The sequence below is a fragment of the Leptinotarsa decemlineata genome, unplaced genomic scaffold, assembly GCF_025532065.1.
Source record: "Leptinotarsa decemlineata unplaced genomic scaffold, Ldec_3_MD MMD2_tig00078422_RagTag_RagTag, whole genome shotgun sequence".
Taxonomy (NCBI): Eukaryota; Metazoa; Arthropoda; class Insecta; order Coleoptera; family Chrysomelidae; genus Leptinotarsa; species Leptinotarsa decemlineata.
In genome coordinates this window covers 15,852,055-15,875,370 of record NW_027412747.1, presented here as the reverse complement: position 1 = coordinate 15,875,370, position 23,316 = coordinate 15,852,055, and the positions used below count along the sequence as shown (strand labels likewise).

At 35.9% G+C, this 23,316-nt stretch overlaps 2 protein-coding genes across 3 annotated transcripts in view; one reads left to right on the top strand and one right to left on the bottom strand.

Moving 5' to 3' along the window:
* The window catches only part of nmdyn-D7 (nucleoside diphosphate kinase homolog 7), a 212,235-nt gene that overhangs the window by 10,423 nt on the left and 178,496 nt on the right, over nt 1–23,316 (bottom strand). The window lies entirely within an intron of this gene.
* Nucleotides 19,710–23,316, top strand: part of LOC111503874 (RYamide neuropeptides) — a 68,060-nt gene continuing 64,453 nt past the window's right edge. Inside the window, exon 1 of the mRNA XM_074186154.1 lies at nt 19,710–20,073. The gene's annotated coding sequence lies outside the window, so the exon portion shown is untranslated. The remainder of the gene's footprint in view (nt 20,074–23,316) is intronic.

Genomic DNA, 23,316 nt, shown 5'->3' with positions numbered 1-23,316 from the left:
TATCTACGCTGGCCTGGCTGAATACGTTGTTGGACAACATGTATGCGGCTTCCTTAAATTTTCTCCTGAACCAATGTTCCTCTCTGTGCAAGATCTCAGCTTGGGACCACTCGATGTTGTGTTGATGGGTCCAAACATGGTCTGCTATTCCTGATTTGCTGGTTTCTCCTCGCTGTGTGTGCTTCTTGTGCTCGGCAATGCGAACATTCAATGGCCTCTTAGTTTCACCAATATATGATTTTCCGCACTCACAGGGTATCCGGTAAATGCAATTCTTGGAATCGCAGTCCGCGTTTGGGGGCCTGGTTTTCGTGAGGCTGCTACGGATAGTGTTACCGGATCTGAAACAGGTTCTAATGTTGTACTTGGAACCAATTCTTCTTATCCTCTCCGATAATCCTCTGATGTAGGGAAGTGCAAGCACTGGTTGTGACGGCTTCTCTTCCTTGCGAGGCTCCTGCTGTCTTTTAGCCAAAGTCTTTTCTACCATCGCTTTGGAGTATCCATTCCGCTGAAGATCGTTTTTGATGATGTCTAGTTCCTTCTCGAGACCTTCCTTTGTATTACAGAGCCCAAAAGCACGGTCTAATAGAGTCTTGATGATTCCTCTTTTTGTCGATTGATGGTGGTTGGATTCGTGGTTCAGATACTGTCCCGTATGAGTGGGTTTTCGGTATACAGATGTTTCCCACTTAGTGTCGGTCCTCTTCACCAAAACGTCTAAGAATGGCAATTCATTGTGGATTTCATTCTCCATTGTGAAAGTGATGGAAGGTCTCACGCTGTTGATGTGTTTCTGAAACACATCAACAGCGTGAGACCTTCCATCACTTTCACAATGGAGAAGGAAATCCACAATGAATTGCCATTCTTAGACGTTTTGGTGAAGAGGACCGACACTAAGTGGGAAACATCTGTATACCGAAAACCCACTCATACGGGACAGTATCTGAACCACGAATCCAACCACCATCAATCGACAAAAAGAGGAATCATCAAGACTCTATTAGACCGTGCTTTTGGGCTCTGTAATACAAAGGAAGGTCTCGAGAAGGAACTAGACATCATCAAAAACGATCTTCAGCGGAATGGATACTCCAAAGCGATGGTAGAAAAGACTTTGGCTAAAAGACAGCAGGAGCCTCGCAAGGAAGAGAAGCCGTCACAACCAGTGCTTGCACTTCCCTACATCAGAGGATTATCGGAGAGGATAAGAAGAATTGGTTCCAAGTACAACATTAGAACCTGTTTCAGATCCGGTAACACTATCCGTAGCAGCCTCACGAAAACCAGGCCCCCAAACGCGGACTGCGATTCCAAGAATTGCATTTACCGGATACCCTGTGAGTGCGGAAAATCATATATTGGTGAAACTAAGAGGCCATTGAATGTTCGCATTGCCGAGCACAAGAAGCACACACAGCGAGGAGAAACCAGCAAATCAGGAATAGCAGACCATGTTTGGACCCATCAACACAACATCGAGTGGTCCCAAGCTGAGATCTTGCACAGAGAGGAACATTGGTTCAGGAGAAAATTTAAGGAAGCCGCATACATGTTGTCCAACAACGTATTCAGCCAGGCCAGCGTAGATATACGAAACATATGGAAACCCATCATCAAACGGAAAATGACCAACTCCCGCCAAATCGGTCATCTCTCACGGAATCAGTGAAGCGGAAAATAGAAAGTAGAGAAAGTGAAAGTATTTCAACGACCTATAAAATAGTCATCTCTCGGAGGAATCAGTCCAGTCATCACCCGAAGACGATTGTAGATACCAACAATCGAAACGTCGTGAACTAACGTGACTTGGAATCTCTACACTTTTTTAATTTTTATTATTTTCTTTTTTTGCATTCCTTTAATTTTTATTTATTCAATTATTATATTTTTACTTGTAGGTTACTTCACTATCATTTCATTTCAGGTTTATTGTTGCTTAATATAATTGTTATTTTCAAGTATTCTTTTTTAATTATTCTTTTTTACTTGTTTCAGGGATTTCAAATCATTTTATATAGTAGACAATGGAAGTCCGAACTAGTGAAATGAATAGTTCTTGAATAGTGCCTTGAAATTTTCACTAGAGATTGGAGTTTTTCTCGTAAAGGTTAATTGTTAAAAGTAAAAATATCAGAAAGTCCTATATTAGTGAAATCGGAAAAGTGCTGGAACTTCGAATTGGCGAATATAAAACAACATCCAATGAGGAGAAATTAGAAAATCGTGAATAGTGGACCATGTTTGGACCCATCAACATGATCATCCACAGGGAGGAAAACTATTTCGAAAACAAACCTGAAAAAGCTGAGTAGGTATATATTGAACAATGAAGCATTGGTAATATGGAGATCCAGAACGTTTAGAAACATTTAATCATGGGAAAAACGGGTTGCGGTGTACTGAACCAGAAAACCAAAAAAAAAGAGGGAAGAGTCAAAAGCGCAGTCAAGCCAATTATACATAATATTGCGGTATCAGAAATAAACCAGTTATCACCCAAATGAGACACAAACAATCAAAACGTCGTGGAATTGCTTGGTTTGAAACCTTTTTCTTATATCTTTTTTTACTACCATTGATTGGTTTGTATATTATTGCCTTTGTTTTCTTTAGGAATTGTAATTCTTATACTTTCACATTTGTAAGTCATTGTTTCTTCTTCTCATCTTTATATTTATTTATTTTTAAATTAATCTCATTCGAATATTTATGCCTGTATATTTTTCTTACGGGCAGAAATAGTCCATAATCTTCGTTTAGTAAGATTCAGTAAGGTTTTTCTAATGAAATACTAAAAACGTTGTTTTTTCAAATTGTTTCATCTTTAATTATTATTTCATAAAAACACTAACCTGGTACCTACTAATACTCTACTAACTTCATCTTAAAAGGTGAAGTCACGATCTTTTTCACAGTATTGATTTGTATTTTCTATTTTTTCTGTAGCAAAATTTGTATTTTCAATAATGAAAACTACTGCAGTCTCTTTCAAACACATTCCGAAATTTTTTCGATTTCTTTGGTTCCAAATGTGACATAACCTAAAAAAAACTTTATGCATTTCATTCGCGTGATTAATCTACTGAGCTAAAGTTGAAGTTTGTACAGTTTTGTCACTCATTTGACTTAACTTGAGTTACTAAAAAAATACGTACCTTTTTATTACAATCATCTAGATAATAGTAACCGTATTGTATCAAGGTTGAATTTGTACTTTATTTTGAAATAAAAAGTATTTGTTATTTTCTAACAAAGAAAACTGTTTCAACCTTCAGTCGCTTAGGCCTTTACTATACAGATGTCACTAATATCACAATAGATGTTGAGGGGCGCTATGTACACCCTAAATTTTAATTGTAAGAAACATTGAATTGTAAAGAAAATCAATTGATATATAGTTTCATATCAACTAGCCCTCTTTATATTTTCCCAGTTTAATGATGACGATAATGAATTTGAATTTTTTAACATTATTGTTATCCAAAAGACGAAATTACAGGTAGAAATGGAACTGACGTGAAGTGAATCCAAAAAAGTACTGTACCCAAACAGCAGAACTGCAAAACTCTTCTCGACGAGATGAAGTAGACAGTCTATTTCATATCCTGAAGAAGCCAACTTGGTTGATGAATCACGCGTCGAAAATATTGGTGCAGTTCAAATGTCTGGGAACAGTGCTGGTTTCAGATCCAAAGGCGACAAAAAGGCCACTCGATGAATATGAAAAGTGTGTATAAGTACAGATGTTTCCCACGTAGACGTATTGGTAAATAGGACCGACATCTGTAAATAGAAAACCCACTCACACGGGACAGTATCCGAACTACGAATCCAACCAGCATCAATCGACTAAAAGAGGAATCATCAAGGCTCTATTAGAACATACTTTCGGGCTCTTTAATACGAAGGAAGGTCTCGAGAAGGAAGTAGACATCATCAAAAATGATCTTCAATGGAATGGCTATTCCAAAGCTTAGACTTTGGCTAAAAGGCAGCAAGAGCCTCGCAAGGAAAAGAAGCCGTTACAACCAGTGCTTGCACTTCCCTACATCAGAGGATTATCGGAAAGGATAAGAAGATATGGGTCACTATCCGTAGCAGCCTCACGAAAACCAGGCCACAAAACGCGGATTGCGATTCCAAGAATTACATTTACCGGATACCCTGTGAGTGCGGAAAATCCTATATTGGTGAAACTAAGAGGCCATTGAATGTTCGCATTGCCGAGCACAACAAACACACACAGCGAGGAAAACCAGCAAATCAGAAATAGCAGAGTATGTTTGGACCCATCAACATAACATGGAGTGGTCCCAAGCTGAGGTCATACACATACAGGAAGGAACATTGGTTTCGGAGAAAATTCAAAGAAGCTGCATACATGTTGTACAGCAATGTATCCAGCCAAGCTAGCGTAGAGATACGCAACATATGGAAACCCATAATCAAGAGAAAAATGGTTAACTCTCGCCAAACGGTCATTCCCAATAAGCGGAAAAAGGAAAACGGAGATGAGTGAAAATACTCGAATGACTCATAAATAGTCATCTTTCGGAGGAATTAGTCCAGTCATCACCCGAAGATAGTGGATACTAACAATCGAAACGTCGTGAAGTAACTTGACTTGGAATCTCCTAACTTTTTATTTTTATTTTTGATGTATGTTCAATCGCTCTATTTTTACTATTTATGTCACTGTTATTTCATTTCAGGATTTTTTGCTTTGTTTGATATATAATATCACATATTATATATTGAATGAAGGAGACGACATCAACATACAAAATAATGACTTGAAAGGAACTGAGAAAGGAGATCAAAGAAAGCACTGAATTACATTCCACAAAGAAAAAGAGCGTTCGCAAATTTGTCTGTATAATTACCCTTATCAGTGATTATCATTCAGAAGTCAAGTGTGAACTGATTGAATACGTAATCAGAGGTACTCGACTTTCAATATTCTCTATTATCATCACAGACACCGACTCCTGATTAAAAAAGAATTATCAGCAGTACGTATAGCTTCCGACAGTTTACCTCTTCACAGATTCAGAATTCGTATGCCTATTAATTTAACCATATGACGCTACCTGTGTTTCATTTTCCAATCATGATAGTGTTATTACGTGAAACTCATTGATAGATTAGCGGATTTTTTGTTTCAGATCGGTTTGACTCATATCAATATTGATTTTCATATATCTCTATCATATATCAAAAATCTGCAACAAACTCAATTCCTTAATTCCAATCAAACAGTTGAACAACATCTGGATAAATTTGGATTGTTAAACGTCTATGTGGCGTACTATCACGTCATGTTTTAGTATGTGCCAAGGAGTTTCCAAGAATTATTGTTACTCAGAAACGACTAACAAGTTTGATATTTAATACAAATATTCAAGATAGTTGTAGACTAATTTTCCTCAGAAAGGGTCTATTGACTGCCACTTCCATATGTGTCACTTTTACACATGAAAATATCAGAATATTCACTGACGAAACCCCCACTATGGCAATCTATTAAGAATTACCTCACACTTCTAGATGGTTCCACACTTGTTCCAGATGGTTCTTTTCATTCAATGCAAAAAACTGTTACAATGAATTGCCTCATCTACCGAAGTGGATAAATTACTCCTGCAGAAAGGTTGTTATAGACATGAGGACTTTTTTATTTTGCTTGTACTTCACCATTACATAGACATGTAGTTAGTGTACTAAATAGTTAAATGGATAAATACATAATCAACTGGCCCATTCTTGATACTTGATACATTCCCCCTTGTCTTCTCGGTTTTCTAATACAACATGTACATTAAATTTCCTTTAAAACCAAAGTTCCTTCCTGAAGATGAATTCAGCTTGGACCTCTTGATGCCATGTTGGTGGGTTCAAAAATAACTCTATGATTTTCCCAATCGTTTTGCTGGATTCTCTTCGCTAGGTGTTTGTCTTGTTCTCGCTAAAACGGGCATTAAACGGCCTCTGAGTTTTACCAATATAGGATTCGCCGCACTCCCATATTACTTGACAAAAACGATTCTTAAAGTCGCTATCTTCTTTTGCTGGCTTGTTTATTGTGAGGCCGCTATGGATGGTGTTTCCAGATCTCGTTATCTTCTTCAACAGACTTGTTACGTCATGAGAAGCTGTCTCAAGAGTTGAAGGAAGTAATCGACGATGTTATCGATAACCGAATGGAAATTGTCCTCTGCCTCTGCAACTACATGAAACTAAAGCCCAAAACACAGGACATTTGTGATCCAATACCAGAAAACGCTGTTTCGGACCGCAACGGTATTATCAGTGATGCCAGGTAAGTAATGAGTCAACCAACCATGAAGTCAAAAACTGACACAGAATTCGTAACTGTCAATTGTTGAAAATACAGATTACGGGCTCTGATCGGTTCTCTTCAGGAATAGCTCCGGAAAAAATTAAAAATAATCATCTTTGATGTTATGGTTGTTGCATTTGCCGAGTCAAATTTACGATGTCTGCTAAAAAATATGATGAATGTTCAAATTTCGCGGACTACTCTCAAAGGCATACACTTTTTCAAATGTTTTTGTCTGTAAAACTGCAAGTAGTGGGTTTTTGGTATAGTTATCTTCAAAATACAAATTGTTATCCATTAAAAAACTTTGTATTTCATCTTTCCTCGAAATTTTATTCGGTACTTTGATGAGCTGTCGCTGATGATAGGAAGCGTTGTCAAGAACTATTACACTATTCGCATTCAAATTAGGGATCAATGTGTTTTCAAACCATTTCTCAAAAATATTAGCTTCCATGTTCTAATGATAGTCATCATTGCAGTCCTCAAGTTTTTTCCACATAATTCGGAACCCATCCTTCAGTTCCTATGCAAATGCACAATCATTAGTCGCGATCCTTTGTTTGCAAACATGTTAGACGTACACATTCTTGAACCATCAGTCCACCCTTTCGTAACTGTGTCGTGAGTGTCATACCAAGTTTCGTTCAAATAGAAAATTTTCCGTTGTTGTTGCCTATATTTAGTTATTTGTTCTATGTATTTGTTACGCAATTCCACTATTTTTCTGCTTTCCATAACTGTTTGATGTTTGTTTATTATTTCAAATCTAATTCCTAGTTTCTTTATCCAATTCTGAAGAGATTTGTCACAGCAGCTCATGTTATGGCAGGAAGTATTCAATTTCCTCCTTACGATTATGATTATGACTATTTTACGTAAATTTGAGAAATCCACAGAAGCAGTGGAAGCAGCGTTACGTGTGTGCTGGACGCTAAATAAACACCAGAAACCATTTTCAGATTCTGAGATAGTGAAGGAATGTATGTTGGCAGTAGTTACGTCACTTTTTGAAAAAAAAAGATGTTGTCTCTGCAGTTCAAAGTATTCCATTGTCAGCGAGAAGTAATACACGAAAAACTGAAATTGTATAGCTGCGGTCATTAAAAACACTCTTCTTGAACTTCTGCAAAAGGCACCTTGCTACGCCATAGCACTTGATGAATCATGTGACATTGTTATGATGAACAAATGTCAATTTTCGTAAGATTTTTTGACATTCAGTGTCAGATTTTAAACGAAGAGTTGCTAGCAATATTGCATTTGAAAGGTAACATTCGAGGAGAAGACTTATTCAAGGCCATTGATGATTTTATTACGAAATATAACATCAGTTATTATAAAATGGTTTCGCTTTCAACTGACGGGGCTCCAGCAATGAGTGGCAACGAAAAAGGTGTAGTAAAGAGAATCAAAGATGAAAATTTACCAGGCAGCCCTTTGTGTAAAACTTAGTGCTACACTTGAAGAAGTGATGGACAACATGATCAAGTTGATTAATTTTGTGAGATCCCATTCTGCTCTTCAGCACTGACATTTCAAAGAGTTCCTTTCTGAATGTGATTCTGCGTTTTCTGACTTACTACAACACATCAATGTTCGTTGGCTAAGTAAAGGTTAAGTTATTGAACGTTTCTGGCTAATAAAAGAACAAGTATCCTCCTTCTTGCAAAACTTGGATACGTACGGAGCCAGAAAGCACTTTTGAGTTTATAAAAAACGAACGCAATATGCTGGTTGTGGCTTTTCTGAAAGATATTTTGAAATATTTGAATTCGCTCAATACAGAGTTAGAAGGAAATGGAAAATTAATATGTGATTTGATACAAAGCGTGTCTGCCTTTCGCAAAACAAGAATTTATTTATTTTCCGACAATTCTTGAATTCAAAAAGGAGACCTGTGAAGAAGAAATCGCAGAGTTTGTGAAATTTCTGGCCGATCTTGAGAACGAATTTGCTACAAGATTCCAAGACTTTGCAGAGATAGGCAAGCTATCTCCGTTTCTTAAATCTCCATTTGGAATTGATGCAGCGGCAAAATGGACAGATGTGGCTGCCAAATTGTTTAATCTGTCAAAGCCATCACTTTAAATGGAGATAATTTATTTGCAAGATGCGTCTTTGCAAATGTATAGAATGGTATCCACTGAAGAATTTTGGGCCAAACATGTCCCAGAAAAATATAAAAATTTGGCCACTATGTTTGGCTCGATATACATATGAGAACTATCTTTCTCAAAGATGAATTTTTTGAAAAACAAATATCGTTCGAGATTAACGGACACCCACCTAGAAGACATACTTCGAATTTGCTGTTCCTCTCGAGAAGCAAACTATAAACCACTGGCTCAAGACCGTCGGTGTAATTTCTCACATTGATAAGAGGTCTTGTATTTCTTTCATAACTCGGAATGTGACTTGAAACCAAAATAATATGTAGCATTTTATTATTAATATTTGTTTTTTTTCTCAATCCCGTTAAAATTTTCCCACAGTATCCGGACCCCACATAAAACTACTTGCCGACATTTGCTGTAGGTTAATGGGCTGGCACCTATTAGAAAACAACTACTCCCCTGGCTAATACCACGAAGGGCCGAATTGATACTATAGATGATTTGATTTACAGCCAGTCTCCAAGTATGGCCTTTCATTTATGAGGAGGAGGATATGTTATCTCCTGATGATGCTATAGTACAATTCCATAATAGTGGGAATTGAATTTTCAGAAATATAATTGTATTGAAACGAAAATATTGTTATCAAGGTTGTGATTCTATATATTTCATCATCATTTTTCCTCATCTGTCTAATATACTTACCTATAGTATACTATAGTCCGTTCATAATTTGTTGATAGCTCACTGCAAGTTTGACCCTCATTAGAGAACTGAAATACAGAGAGGACAGCTAATATGATATAATAACAAAAACCAAACTAAAACTGGCAGTTTAAGATGTTTTCGACTAACTCACCTTGTATCTGAAGAAATACAATACAGCTATAAAACTTTTAATCCGATTATGTAGGTATTTTGAGTGGAAATGAGTGACCAGTGTCGTAGAGTATATGATTAAAACATCAGTTACTTTAAATAAATAAATATATTAATATTCTTGAACTGTAGGTACTGTAAACTGTATTTTTATTTTAAAAAAATTTCTTTATTTTATTCAAAAATAATAAGTTACTTGCAATTTGTAAAAGATACATTTATTTAATTAATACCTATTTTTAAATGATATAAACTACGATTACTTACAAAACTATTCAAATTCAAAATAAACAGGATCATCTTAGGAATCCGAGTCGTCTTGCAGGTTAATAATTAGCGGTTGTGTCTCTACAGTCGCATCAATTATATTGTCAAGATCCCACATTTTTTGTTCTTCTTCTATTGCATGTCTTACTGCATCTCGCCAATTTTGTTCTGTAATATGTTGTAAAGACTCATATAACAATTCACGTACAGCTTGTATTTTATATGACGTATTTTTTCTAGCCACATAGCTTTTCATTTGTGCCCAAATGAGTTCAATTGGATTTAATTCGCAGTGGTAGGGTGGAAGTCTAAGGACTGTGATGTTTCGTCTTTCCGCCATTTTGTCAACTACGTATTTCTTGAACTTAGATTTGTGTTGCCGGGCAATTTTTAAAAGTTCTGCTTTAACCATTCCATCTTCGTAAGGCAGGGACTTATTCCGCAGCCAGTCAATGATATCCTGTTTCTTCCACGCAGTCGTTGGAAGTCTTTCAACTAGTCGTGAATGATAAGGTGCATTATCTAATACTATAATTGAGTTTGGTGGTATATGTTCAATCATCTGCTCAAAATACTCTTCGAAAACATCAGCTGTCATCTCCTCGTGATAGTCTTTTGTGCTTTTGGATTCAAATTCCAACAAACCATGCTTAGCAAATCCTTTTTCACTGCCAATGTGAGAAACTATTAATCTACTGCCTTTACCAAAGGGTGGGGAAATACCAGTAGACCAACCTTCCATAAAGGCTTGCCTGGAGCTTGATATATTTTTATCTGTCCAAATTTTTGTGAGAGTATGACCTGCGTTCACCCACGTTTCGTCCTGATAGTAAATTGGCCTTCCTTCAGCCCGAAATTTCCGTATAGATCTTAGATACTTTCTTCTCCAACATATAATCTCTTCCCGGTCAATCAAAAGTGATTTTCGGTCTGATTTCTCCCACCGGAAATTTAATTCTTTTAAAACTTGCCACAATTTGGTTCGTCCGACATGAGGCAAATCCAGGTCGTCTCTAACTTCTTGTAAAATTTTGTTTAAGTTGGGTATTTCTTTTTTGTAAAAAAATTCGTGAATTTTCCTTCGAATACCATTTTTGGCAAATTCATCAATTTCAATAGGTTTTCTCCCCCTCTTTAAGTATTCGTTTGTATTTGGGTTAGCTATACCTTTTTTTTTTTCTTTCTGATAGGAACCTATATATTGTTGACTCCCCTACGCCCGTCATGTTGGCACAACTCTTGATTATGTTCTGAACAGTGTTTGTGGGATTCTGAGAAACCAGAGCATCGTGAACATTCAAAACAATAGTCTTCTCTCTTGGTGAATAGACAGACTTACTGACTGTACGCAACAGTACCGGTGTAAAACTTGATGATGTTGATGATGATGACGAAGCCATCGCAAGCAATCAAACAAAACAAGCAGGAACGAAAGGTACGTATATGTTTGTAGGAATATGAAAAAAAGTTACTCACGCACTGCACAAAATTCGCAAAATAAATATTAGAGACGTTAATTACTGCCGTAGACGCCGAAACACCAACGAGCCGTAAATTAAATGCGATTAAAAAATGTACTAAACCAAAAATTATTTTCGTTCGTAACAACTTCACCCTTTCAAGGCAAGTTTCGAATATAAACTGAAGCTTTATATTTAATGAATAAACACCTCAGGAACCTCCGCCTATGATTTTACGAGTTTTACGACCGTTTTATGACTTGGGCCCTCATTTTGTGCTATCGACAAATTATGAACGGACTATAATAGTATACTCTAAGTTCGAGAGACAAACTTGACAGAGACAGCTCAAACAAAACAATAAATGAAATAATTCAGGGAGCTTAGAGATTGGTTTATATCATCTCCTGATGACACCAACTTGGTTTGGTGTAACAGGTTGGCTGTGTGGGAGAAGTGTTTATTGATTGTATTCATAGTTTCGGTCCATAAACCGACAGACAGACGAGCCCATAATAGTTTTGCAAAGGTCCCGTCGTTCATGCAACAAATGCTTTGAGAACTGGCCCACGAGCAAATTCAATACTCCCGTTTCGGTTGTGAAAAAATCCACTCGCCCGGAGGCAGAATCCGTCAAAATGATTGAACTATCAATCGAACTGATTTCTGTTATGTATGAGACATGATTAGATACACAGAGTTTCGAAAGAGGAACGGATCAAACAAAAGGGCAATTATCGGCTGGCATTCATGTTTTATTAATAGATTCCTGTGCGTTTCGTAGTAATGGAAATGGGTATGCACCGCTCGGCTCAATATGATTTGCCCGCTCTTCGACGGTGATGAATTGATCCACTTGTGACCTGAAGTTTTGTGTTCTGCGGAGGTGATTGTTTATTTATCTTATGCCTAAGCGCGTATGGATCTGCCACGGGAGTTAAGAGGCTTACGTCTGAAATTAAAGGATTATCAGGATATTGTCCGTCGAACAACTTATTTTCTTATTCACTATGCCTTTTTGAGAACGTAAACTGCGCGCGAACAGCTAAGGAATGACGTTATCCAATATATATTCTGAGCTCTGATACATTCCATATGGTTTTAGTGCCAGGAATAACGAGATACATGTATTCATTCTGCAACTCACCAAGATACACACAGGAAACTTAACAACTGAAGAAAAACACAAATATCAAAATAGGTGTTTTTATCCGAACAACCAAACAACACAGTAAAAAGTATTTCTTCAAAAGTAGATCATAGGTTGCTTTGAAGTTTTTATCTCTATTGGAAAAACTATCACTTTATGCCATGTTCCACCAGAAAATCACAGTTTTTTCATCAAGGAAATCAAATTTCTTGGCCTTTCAACGACATCATTCGTTTGATTATATCATTATGAAGAGGAACTATTTTGAATCAAGAAAATATAATATCATCTCAAAATCCACCATCTATTTGAAGGGAAAAATAAACTGTTTCAAATGGATAGCAATATCAACTTCATCTGAACAAATAGTGTTTGTTTAAATCCAATAGTAGATCTCTTCAAATAACTTAATTCGTTTATAACAAGAGTTTTGTGAATCTACATACAAAACTATATTATGATCGACTGAAAATAACAGGAATTTTGTATTGAATGAGCAGGGTTTCTTTTAAAGAAGTATTTCATTCATTTCAGTTTGAAAAAACCCGTGGTGCTCTGGTTTTTCTATGACCCTCTTAAGTGAGAGGGGAGCAGGGAATTCCGTTGTAAGCATCGCGTACGCGCCAGTATGTGTTGGAAAGTGATGTTGGTGTGTTGCGATTTTGAGGAGGAAGTGTTTTATGTGTCTGTAGGCAGTGCAATTTCTTGAACTTTGAAACGTTGAGCAGGGACAGTCCGTCGCGTATTTTTGATATGTACCGCTCTTGGTGGAATCAAATGTGTCAAGTCACTTGAACACCTCCCGTGAAAGTATCTACAGAAGAGAGACAAATATCCAACCTTTCTTCGATGTTCCAGACTATCAAGGTTACAAGTGACGTTTGCGTCTCCAATCAGGCGGATGTATCTTTTCTGGATTGAATCCAGCCGCTTCAGGGTATGCTTAGGGGCGGAGCTCGATTCATGAGAATAATACTCCAAAGGAGGTCTGATCTGAGCTTTATAGAGCATCAAAAGTTGCTGATGTGTGTACAGTTTTCTGGTTCGGAACCTGGTTACTTTCACCCACATTCAAAATCACTTCTAGATCCTCATCAAGATATGCAACCTCCTGCTGCCGGTGGATATGTGCATCCGCAGCCAATGTCCTGGAACCCAAATGTAATGACGAGACGAGTGTGCTGTCGTCAGCAAAGTGATATATTTGATTTTTTTCTGATTATTGGAACCTTAAAAATTCTCGAATTGCAGAATCACACCAGCTGCACTATCGCTGAAATCGGCATAGACAAATGCAGAAGGCAGCCATTCTTGGAATGGCTGCCTTCTGCATTTTGTGCATTATTCAAAACAGCCGTGGTATTATTCATTCTGTGGTATTATTCAAAACAGCTATTTGGAATTTTCAATACATCTAAACAAAATGAAATCTCATGAGAATAGTTACCTCAATTTTCAGATGAGGTTCAGCGAAAATATCTACACCGCCGTGTTCATTTGCATTTCTACAAAAATGAGTATGAAGACAGTACTTTTGAATATTGATGTACATATTTCAAAGCCAATGAGCTGAAAACACAATCAGCGACCAAGCAAAAATATTCAGGCTCACACCAATTCTGGTTAATCCTTGCTGAACATGATGTAATTTGCCATGTAAATGGCAAAAAAATCACAAGAGTAATTTTCATTACACCGCTTTCCCAATCCTCCCCATTTTCAATTTGAACTCCCTGTATATGTTTCAAGCTCATCTTCAGTTGTAATCATTTGTTACTCATTTCTCTTTCGCAAGATACGTTGAAAATAGTCCGACATATTATAATTGTCCTTTTGTTGTTAAATTTTGAGGAGTGCACCAAATTGAACTTCTCATACAAAAGTTGGTCTTGAAATTAAAATGTTTCTACCCACTAACTTCCCATTTGAAAGAAATTTGTGAGATTCGTACATAGGGCGTACAATTATTATACTGTTCATGGTTTCAACGTCACCATGAATAATATAGTGAGAAAACACAATAAAATCATAAATATAGAAAAGTAGGTATCGATTTGGTATTAACGATGATTGAGAAATATCTTTCATTTCAATAAAAATCAGATAAATCTGCTAAATTAGAAATTAGAAAAATAAACAGTCATTCAAAATTATCCATTATAAATGGTTATGAACAAAAAAAGCCAAAACACTTTCATTTGATCCGATTGAAAATGAAGGATTTCGCTATAAATAATATTATAATAATGAGATAGGGTGAAGATTAGTGTCCGAAAGAAACTACTTTTTACGACCGAAACCGAATTTCGGCAACGGTCTCAGTTTCGGCCGAAACCGAAACTTCCTTATAAGGATTATATTTTGAGGAAAAAATAAAGAAATTGTTTTTTCAATCAGTTAGTCTTTATTGTTTTATCTTTAAATCACAACGTTATGCAGTCTTCGACATTTATACTTATTGATAATCAACATAAAAACCCTTATTTAAGACAAAATATTAATTGCACCCTAAGAATACTTAAAATAGGTGAGGTATTTATTTGAGTACATGTAGATCCTTGTTTTGAATATTATTGATGGGTTTTCAAAAATATTAAACATAAAATTACTTATTTGAGTTGTTACCTAATATCACTTGTATGAAATTTAACCAGCCGAACATGACCGATCACAGCGCGGGAACTCCCGAATGCAGTTTCGGTTTTGGTCGTAGTTTCGGCAGGTTTGCCGCCGAAACCGAAACTAAACCGAAACCGAAATTTCGGTCGGACACTAGTGACCGACCGAAATTTCACCAATCATGAAAATAACAAAAAAAAGTATTTAATAAGAAGAGCACCTGACGAAATGGACGACAATATCAATGAGTGAAATGAATTTTTGTGTAAAATAAATAGATAATTCGAGTGAAATAATCTCCGTGGAATGTAACTGAGAAAAAAATTACATTTTACAAGTTTTTATTGCCAAGACCTCTGATGTTTTTCAAAACTAGATTCAATTTCTGTCACATGTAACAGGTGGCGTAATAAATTCATATACGCTGTCTGTTAATACATGAGATGAATTTTCATTTTTATCGAAACATATTCATTTTTTTGTTTCCTGTAGAATTAGGTTAGGTTAGGTAAGGTCTAAAGTGAATGGGCCTATCCGACCCTCCACCGCAACCCGCAGGGGTTTATTCACACTTGACCAAATAAACCCAGCTTTTTAACGGAGCCAATAAGTTTGTATTCTGAGTGGTCTTTCAGGTCAGATGGTAAGAGAACGGCTCTACCGAACTATAAAAAGCTGATTCGGTCCCCAGCAGGGCAAGCTATTATACATGTGCTATTAGACATCGTAGTTCATCCATATTGTAGCCCAACAACTGTTTGTTATCAAGCTTTGAAGGGTGAATAAACATCTTAGAGTGAGCCTATCCTGGAAGATTCTGCCAGAAGTCTATAAATATTTTTGCCATCCTGGTATTCAATCTTTGTTTGGCAAAGTATAAAGCGATGCCAATGGTTCTGGTCAGATGGAGCTGCTTGTAGCACCCTCCTTTGCAAGGGAGTCAGCAGCCTCATTGCCTTCCAGGCCAGTATGGCCAGGAATCCAGACCAGAAAAAACCTGTTAAGTTTTCCTATCGAGGAGAGTATGTTTTGGCAATTTGCTACCAATTTAGACATTGCTCGGTAGAACCAAGAGCTTCCAACGCCGCTTGACTGTCCGAGAATATTTTTTTTGATTTGTGAGGTTGGATTCTTCCAATCGCTCCGTACACAATTCAACAGCGTGGATTTTCGTTTGAAATACAGTCGCATAGGTTCCCAGGCAGGTTGATATCTCTATCCTGGGTCTGCGACTGAAAACACCTGCACCAGAACCGGAAGGTTCTGGTGCAGGTGTTTTCAGTGCAGTGCAGGTGAAGAACCTACAACTATTTCCTCTTACTATTTCCTGCTCCCGGAATATCCAGTCCTTTCTACTCGGGAACAGTACTTTATAAGGCAGTTTGTATTTGACAGTTGAAAGCATGAAGTCAGATGTCATTTCCAGAATGCTGTGACTTCCAGTGTCAACCAATTGTCTGTTGCACTCTGCATTAAATTGATTTGTGCAATCGGCAATGTGCACAAGTCTTTATGCATTTCATCTAGCCTCTCTCTCCAGAAAAATGTGGAGAGGGGGTAGATCTAGAAGGATCTCCATGGCCGTTGACGGTGTAGTACTGATGGATCCACTGATGGCTAGACAAGCCTGTCTCTGTAAGCCAGAGAGCTTTGCCTGGACCGAAAATTAAAAATTTTGTGTGAAATAATGTTCATGGAATGCCAAACTAAATTTAGTTTCTGTCACATGCAGTAGGTGGGGTAGTAAATTCATATATGTTGTCTGTTAAAAAGATAAGATGAATTTTCAATCTGTTCAAAACTATTAATTTTTCCGTCCCTTTAAAGTAGCCCCCCCCCACTTGCGTCAGCGTTTCTCCAGTCCTCGAAGCAGTTCTGATATGCACTTTTGAGTTTGTCCTTGAACTCTCTCAGCTATTCAATTTTCATCTCCCCAATCGTTGTAAAACACCAACCTTTCATGGGTATCTTCAATTTTGGGAAAAGGAAAGAGTCGCAAAGGGCCAAATCTGGTGAACATGGTGGCTGAGGTCTGATTACGGTGTTGTTTTCGGCCAAAAAGTTAGGAAAGCAATGACGAGTGAGAAGGTGCAATAACGTGATGCAAGAGTCATGACTTGTTTTCACACGATACCGGACGTTTTATTCGTATTGCTTATCGCAAGCGGTGCATCACTTGAAGTGCCATTTTTGGTCTTGGCTCTCCTGGGCTTTCCCATTGGGACGATTGGACTTTGATTCTGATGTCATAACCATACATCCACGATTCGTTACCCGTTATCTGGATCACTATTGACGTCATTCAACAATTCCTGAGCGATTCTCATGCGATAGTGATTCGACGATTCTACATAACATTTTTCTTCACTTTCTCAACATTTTCATCGGTTGTTGATGTGCTGCGGCGTACAGGGCTAGCGTCGTCATTCACATATTCTTGACCTTCTGTGAAAAATTTCTGAGTCAGAGTACCATCACCGTATGCCACTTTCAACATTTCAAAATGTTTTTGAGCACCCAATTCCATTGTTTACCCAAAATTAGATGAAAATTCTTTGGTCCATTTTTTTCAATAGCAGAAAATCCCCGAACACGCAAAACTCTTCTGAATTTCATGCTTCTTACCAACAAACTAAACATGGTGAACAGCTGAAACTGTGAATTTATATTCGAAACGAATGTACCAACACGAAATTATAAAAAATCGCTAGTCGAATGTATATAGCCTGTGACATTTCAATATTTACCCCATTTTTTGAACAATCCACGTACAAATACTTGTTTTTTTAACTGAGCGTGAAAAATATTCTGTTATATTTTTCCAATATTTCTACTTTCTTAATCGATTTTTATTTTATGGATTTCAATGATGAACAATCATATCTTAGTGTTTTCCACTAAGATGTAGAATGATTATAGTTGAATTTCCGTTATTAGTGTAAAGATAAAATGCTCGAGTTTCGAGTAAAATCAATATTTTTTGACAAACTTTGTATATCACAATTTAATAACTGATGGTTGCATTTCAAAATCCAGTCCTCGCTGAACATTTCATGGTTAAAAACGTTTTTCGGTCTATAGGTACAGTACTGACCCCAGCTATGTTGAAAATTCGATTTGCATGTTCAACAAGAAAGTAAAGATAACACTTTTCATATTATGTCTATGTATGGGCGGGGAATCCAGTTTTTCTTCAACAATTTTCTATCTGATAAACAATTTGTGTTATTAGAAATATCTCTAAAAAAAAAATGATTTCAACCCAATTATACAGTGCTTTTCTTTAATGCCCCCCCTTTTTATTTTTTGAAGGGGTCAACTCAAAAAATTGAAATTTGGGATGATGAAATTGATGCATGAATACTCTATTTTGAAGTAAAATTGACAGATGAAACTTTCAAGATGGCGACTGGTCACCATCTGGGAAAAATTAAATAGAAAGGGGGTCTTGTGTTTTTGAAGCTCCTGATAAATGCTTCACAACTCTAGAATATTATGTCAATATCTTAAACTACTACAAAATGGCGAAACTTTTAATAATTGACTGAATACATTGACATTTAACAACATAATATAAGGTAATAAGGTTGAGGTCAGTTCAGTTCGAAATGGTTGCCTTGAGTTTCTTGACATATGAACAGCCTATCCGATATTTCACGTCGAATATGATGAACACAGTTACATCAATATCTCTACAAATATTTATTATTCTCTGCTGTATATCCAATATTGAAGCAAGTTTAGTTTCCTACACCTTTTGCTTCAATGAACCCCTTAAAAAAGTCCGAAGGTGTCAAATCTAGTGAGCGGGCTGGCCATTCTGTAGGACCTCGATGGCCAATCCAACGATCGGGAAAATTGGTATCCAAATAGTTTCTTACTTGTCTGGAGTAATGTGGTGGTGCTCCATCTTGTTGGAATACAATATCCATATCGAATTCATTAGGATTCGCTTCGATGGTTTCAGCGATGAGAGATGCAACATTAGTTTCCAGCATATTCAAATACAGTTCCTCTGTTAAATTTTGATCAACAAATAGAGGTCCTACAATATGGTTTCCTAATATTCCTGCCCAAACGTTAATTTTTCTTGGATATTGCGTATGTGTTTCCCGGAAAACGTGGGGGTTGATGTCACTCCAATAACGGCAATTTTGTCTGTGAACATTGCCGTTTAAAAAAAATTTACATTCGTCACTGAAACAAATATTGTGGAGAATGGTAGGATGCCTTGCAATGGTTTCTGTTATGATTTTGCAGAATTATGTTCTTCCATCAGGGTCATCTTCAGTTAATTGGTGTACCATTTTAATTTTGTATGGATGACACCTATTCCTCTTCAAAAGTCTCTCAAATATTTTCTACATATAGGACGATTCGGAAAACGTTCATTGAAAATCCTTTCCGTGAAAGTTACACACATCAACTTAAAAAAAAGTCGCTTGAATTTTTTCTTCGAAAATTGACCGTTTTACAGATTGTTGACGTGGTACCTTTCTACTAGTAAAACCGAAAACTAAATGAGAATATTCTAATTGAACAATGATGTTCATTGTCGTACTGACATTTTTCGTCGTTTTTATAAACAAAAAATAACTCAACAAACCTTATCGAGTTGTTGGAATTGCCATATGGCGTATAAGAAGGAATATTTTTAGAAATATCGATATTAATGTGTTTGTCTCCAGGAAATTATTAAATGTTCGTCAGGAGCTTTGAAAAGCTTTAAAACGATGTGTCAAAAGACCCCCCTTTCCATTCAATTTTTTTTCCTAGATGTCGCCATCTTGAAAGTTTCATCTGTCAATTTAACTTCAAAATGAAGTATTCATGCATTAATTTCATTATCCCAAATTTAAATTTTTTCAATTGACTCGCTCAAAAAATAAAATGGGAAGGACATTAAAGAAATGCACTGTATTTTAGTTTACGATCAGATCGAAAAAGCCAGTCTAGTCCGCTAGACCCCTCCTGAAAATCTGCCGATTTCATGAATGGGCAGAGAAATACTATGTCATTACTCTCTGTCGATGCCGCCAAGAATCCTTCGTGGCGCATCATGCAGTTCTCCCGTCAGCCGCCCCCAAACAAAACGCAGTTGATGGCAGAGGATTGTTGCGCCGCTGCCACAGGTGCTATAAAACGTACCATCGGCGGCAAGAGACCGTCTTCGCGTTCAAGTGTCAGATCATCCTTGTTCCAGCCGCAGGATCTGGATTATTCCGACGAGTCCAGGTTAGTTTTAAGACTTTTTCCTCTGTACAATGTTTTTCTTGGTAACGTTTCGTTTCAATAAATAAAAAAAAGATCATGTCTTGAGATTATTAATTATAGTGAGTCTTATGTTGAACTTAGTAGAGATCCTGTTCCAACAATTCAACAAAAGGCTAATAAAATTATTACAGATTTGGAAAAAATTAACATAATATTAGAAAATGAGGTAAAAATGTATATAATTTATGAGTCTTTATCACCCAAATATTATGGAATACCCGAAATACATAAACCTAACATGAAACTGAGACCCATTATTTCTTCCAAAGATGCTCCAAATAGCAAAATTTCCCAAATGATTATTAAAATTCTTTCTGATGCTTATGATGATTTCTATATTGAGGATTCTTTCGATTTTTCCAATTTTTTAAAAGAAAAATCATCACCACCAGGTTATATTCTGATCAACCTCCATGTGATTTAACTTTTCAGCATTATACCTATTAATCTAGTGAAGAAAATTATTATCAAAAGATGGAATGATTTTAGTAAAAAATGTTTAATGAAGCAAAAAAAATTTGAAATAGGTAATTAATTTCATTTTCAACTGTCTTTTTGAAAGTAAATACTATTAACGAATTCTTAGTACCTACACCAATGGGAGCTACTATTTCTCCTGTTCTAGCTTTCTAAACTGAGTTTTGAAATAACTTTTTTAAAGAAATACGATGAGGATTTCATTTGTGCCATACCGTATGACAAATCCTTTGAAATTCTTGATGTTGTCAATAACACCCTTCCTTTTCTTGATACAAGAGTTATCCGTAGAACTGATAATTCCTTGATTACTGATCACACTACCTATTCAGGACCAATTCAGGAAGATATATCAATTACTATTCCTTTCATAAAACAGTGAAAATTAATTTATTAATCTGTTTATAAAAATAATAGAAAAATTAGTAAACCCTTCCCTCAAGCAGAAAAATTTCAGACTTCTCAGAGACATAATAATCAAAAGTTCTTATCCCAGAAAATTTCCCAATAAAATATTGTTCGATACTGGCAGTAATAAAAATTCAGATATATTCATCAGTAATTTATGTAATGGTATTTCACCTTCCAATTTCACTTATAAATATATACCTAATCTTATAAATTTATCTTTAAATACCACGAAACTATTTTATAATGAACAAAATATTGAAATATTCCAAAAAATATTGAAACTGAATTTGAATACTAAATTGAAAGATAAAACGGATAATATAAAAAGTCAAATGTGATTCATAACATTAATTGTAATAATTGAAATTGAAAAATTATCCATTTTGAACCATATATATTTCCACTAACAAAAAAACCTGAGTACATCCTGCAATATTATATATTATGATAATGTACCGATTAGGAAAGATATTTCAATTATATCAAATTTAATTGTCTACTCAAAAAATATTGATGAAAAACTGGTTGGTTCACCCTTCACTGAAGGAAGAAAAAGTATTTTTATTGAAAAATGTACTGATGGATAATTCTTTTCCTGAAAACAACAGAAGAAAACAAAAATATTCTTATGGCAAATGGTAAGAAAGAAAATACCAATGCTACAAATAATTTTTACTACATGAAGTATTGATTCAATTTTATACAACTTTCCAACATAAGAATGCAAAATTCTAATATTTTTCTTGCAGGTGTTTTTACCAAACTGTGAGAATACACCTATCTTATTTTGATGATGGATTACATTGGGGAGATTTTTGCTCATAACGTCCATATTATATTTTTCAACTTATTTGCCGCTACGAAATAAATGCGGTAAAAAAAAGTGGTGGAACCTCAACTGATTCGATTTCAGAAAATCACGCAACACAGATCTGGTGTATTGAATTCATACTGTTAGTGATAATACATCTCCTAATGCATCTGTATATTATTTTAAAATTCCACGCTAATATAGAATTAAGGGAAATGAAAAGAAGCGCCATATGAATCAGTGCACTTTTGCCAACATAACACAAGTCAATTATATCCGTCAGCATGAAAACTGTGTGCTATGGATTCGATGAAGCCGATAAAGGCCGTTTTACCTGGTCCTGATTGGTGAAAGTTCCACCGGTGACAAAATTATTGAAGTGCTTGAAAATATGGTAGTCGGTTGGCCAGAGTTCTGGAGCGTTTGGTGGGTGAGGCAGAAGTTTGACGCTCAGTTTGTTTGATTTTTGGAATGTGATTTGTGAAACGTGCGGACAGACGTCGTCGTGGAGCAGGATCAGACATCTTCTGTTGACCAGTGACGGCTGCTACTGACGCAATATTCGTACATTTCGTCGATTTTCTCACAATAGGACTCTGCTTTGATGGTTTGGCCTGGTTGCAGAAAGTAATAGTGAATCACACCAGCCGCTAACCACCATACAGTAATCATGGTCTCTTTTGTTTGGTTTTCGACTTTGGGAAGTGTCTGATTGACTCATCTTAGTTAATGGCAAAATCTTTCAATTTGTATGCCGACTTTTCCAAAACTGGGTCTTGATACAAGTTTTTAGTGATGTCTTTCCGGTTGTTGGTGACATATGTATAGGATTTCTATTTGATTTTGCATAACTAAATAGCATATAAGTCCTTTCATCATTTGAATATATCTTTGATATGTTCTCTTGCCAAAAGAGGATTTCTATTTGATTTTGCATAACTAAATAGCATATAAGTCCTTTCATCATTTGAATATATTCATCATTTGAATATATCTTTGATATGTTCTCTTGCCAAAAGAGGATTTCTATTTGATTTTGCATAACTAAATAGCATATAAGTCCTTTCATCATTTGAATATATTCATCATTTGAATATATCTTTGATATGTTCTCTTGCCAAAAGAGGATTTCTATTTGACTTTGCATAACTAAATAGCATATAAGTCCTTTCATCATTTGAATATATCTTTGATATGTTCTCTTGCCAAAAGAGGATTTCTATTTGACTTTGCATAACTAAATAGCATATAAGTCTCACTAGTTCGGACTTCCATTGTCTATTATATAAAATGATTTGAAATCCGTGAAACAAGTAAAAAAGAATAATTAAAAAGAATAGTTGAAAATAACAATTGAAAGCAACAATAAACCTAAAATGAAATGATAGTGAAATAACCTACAAGTAAAAATATAATAATTGAATAAATAAAAATTAAAGGAATGCAAAAAGAAACACATCAACAGCGTGAGACCTTCCATCACTTTCGCAATGGAGAAGGAAATC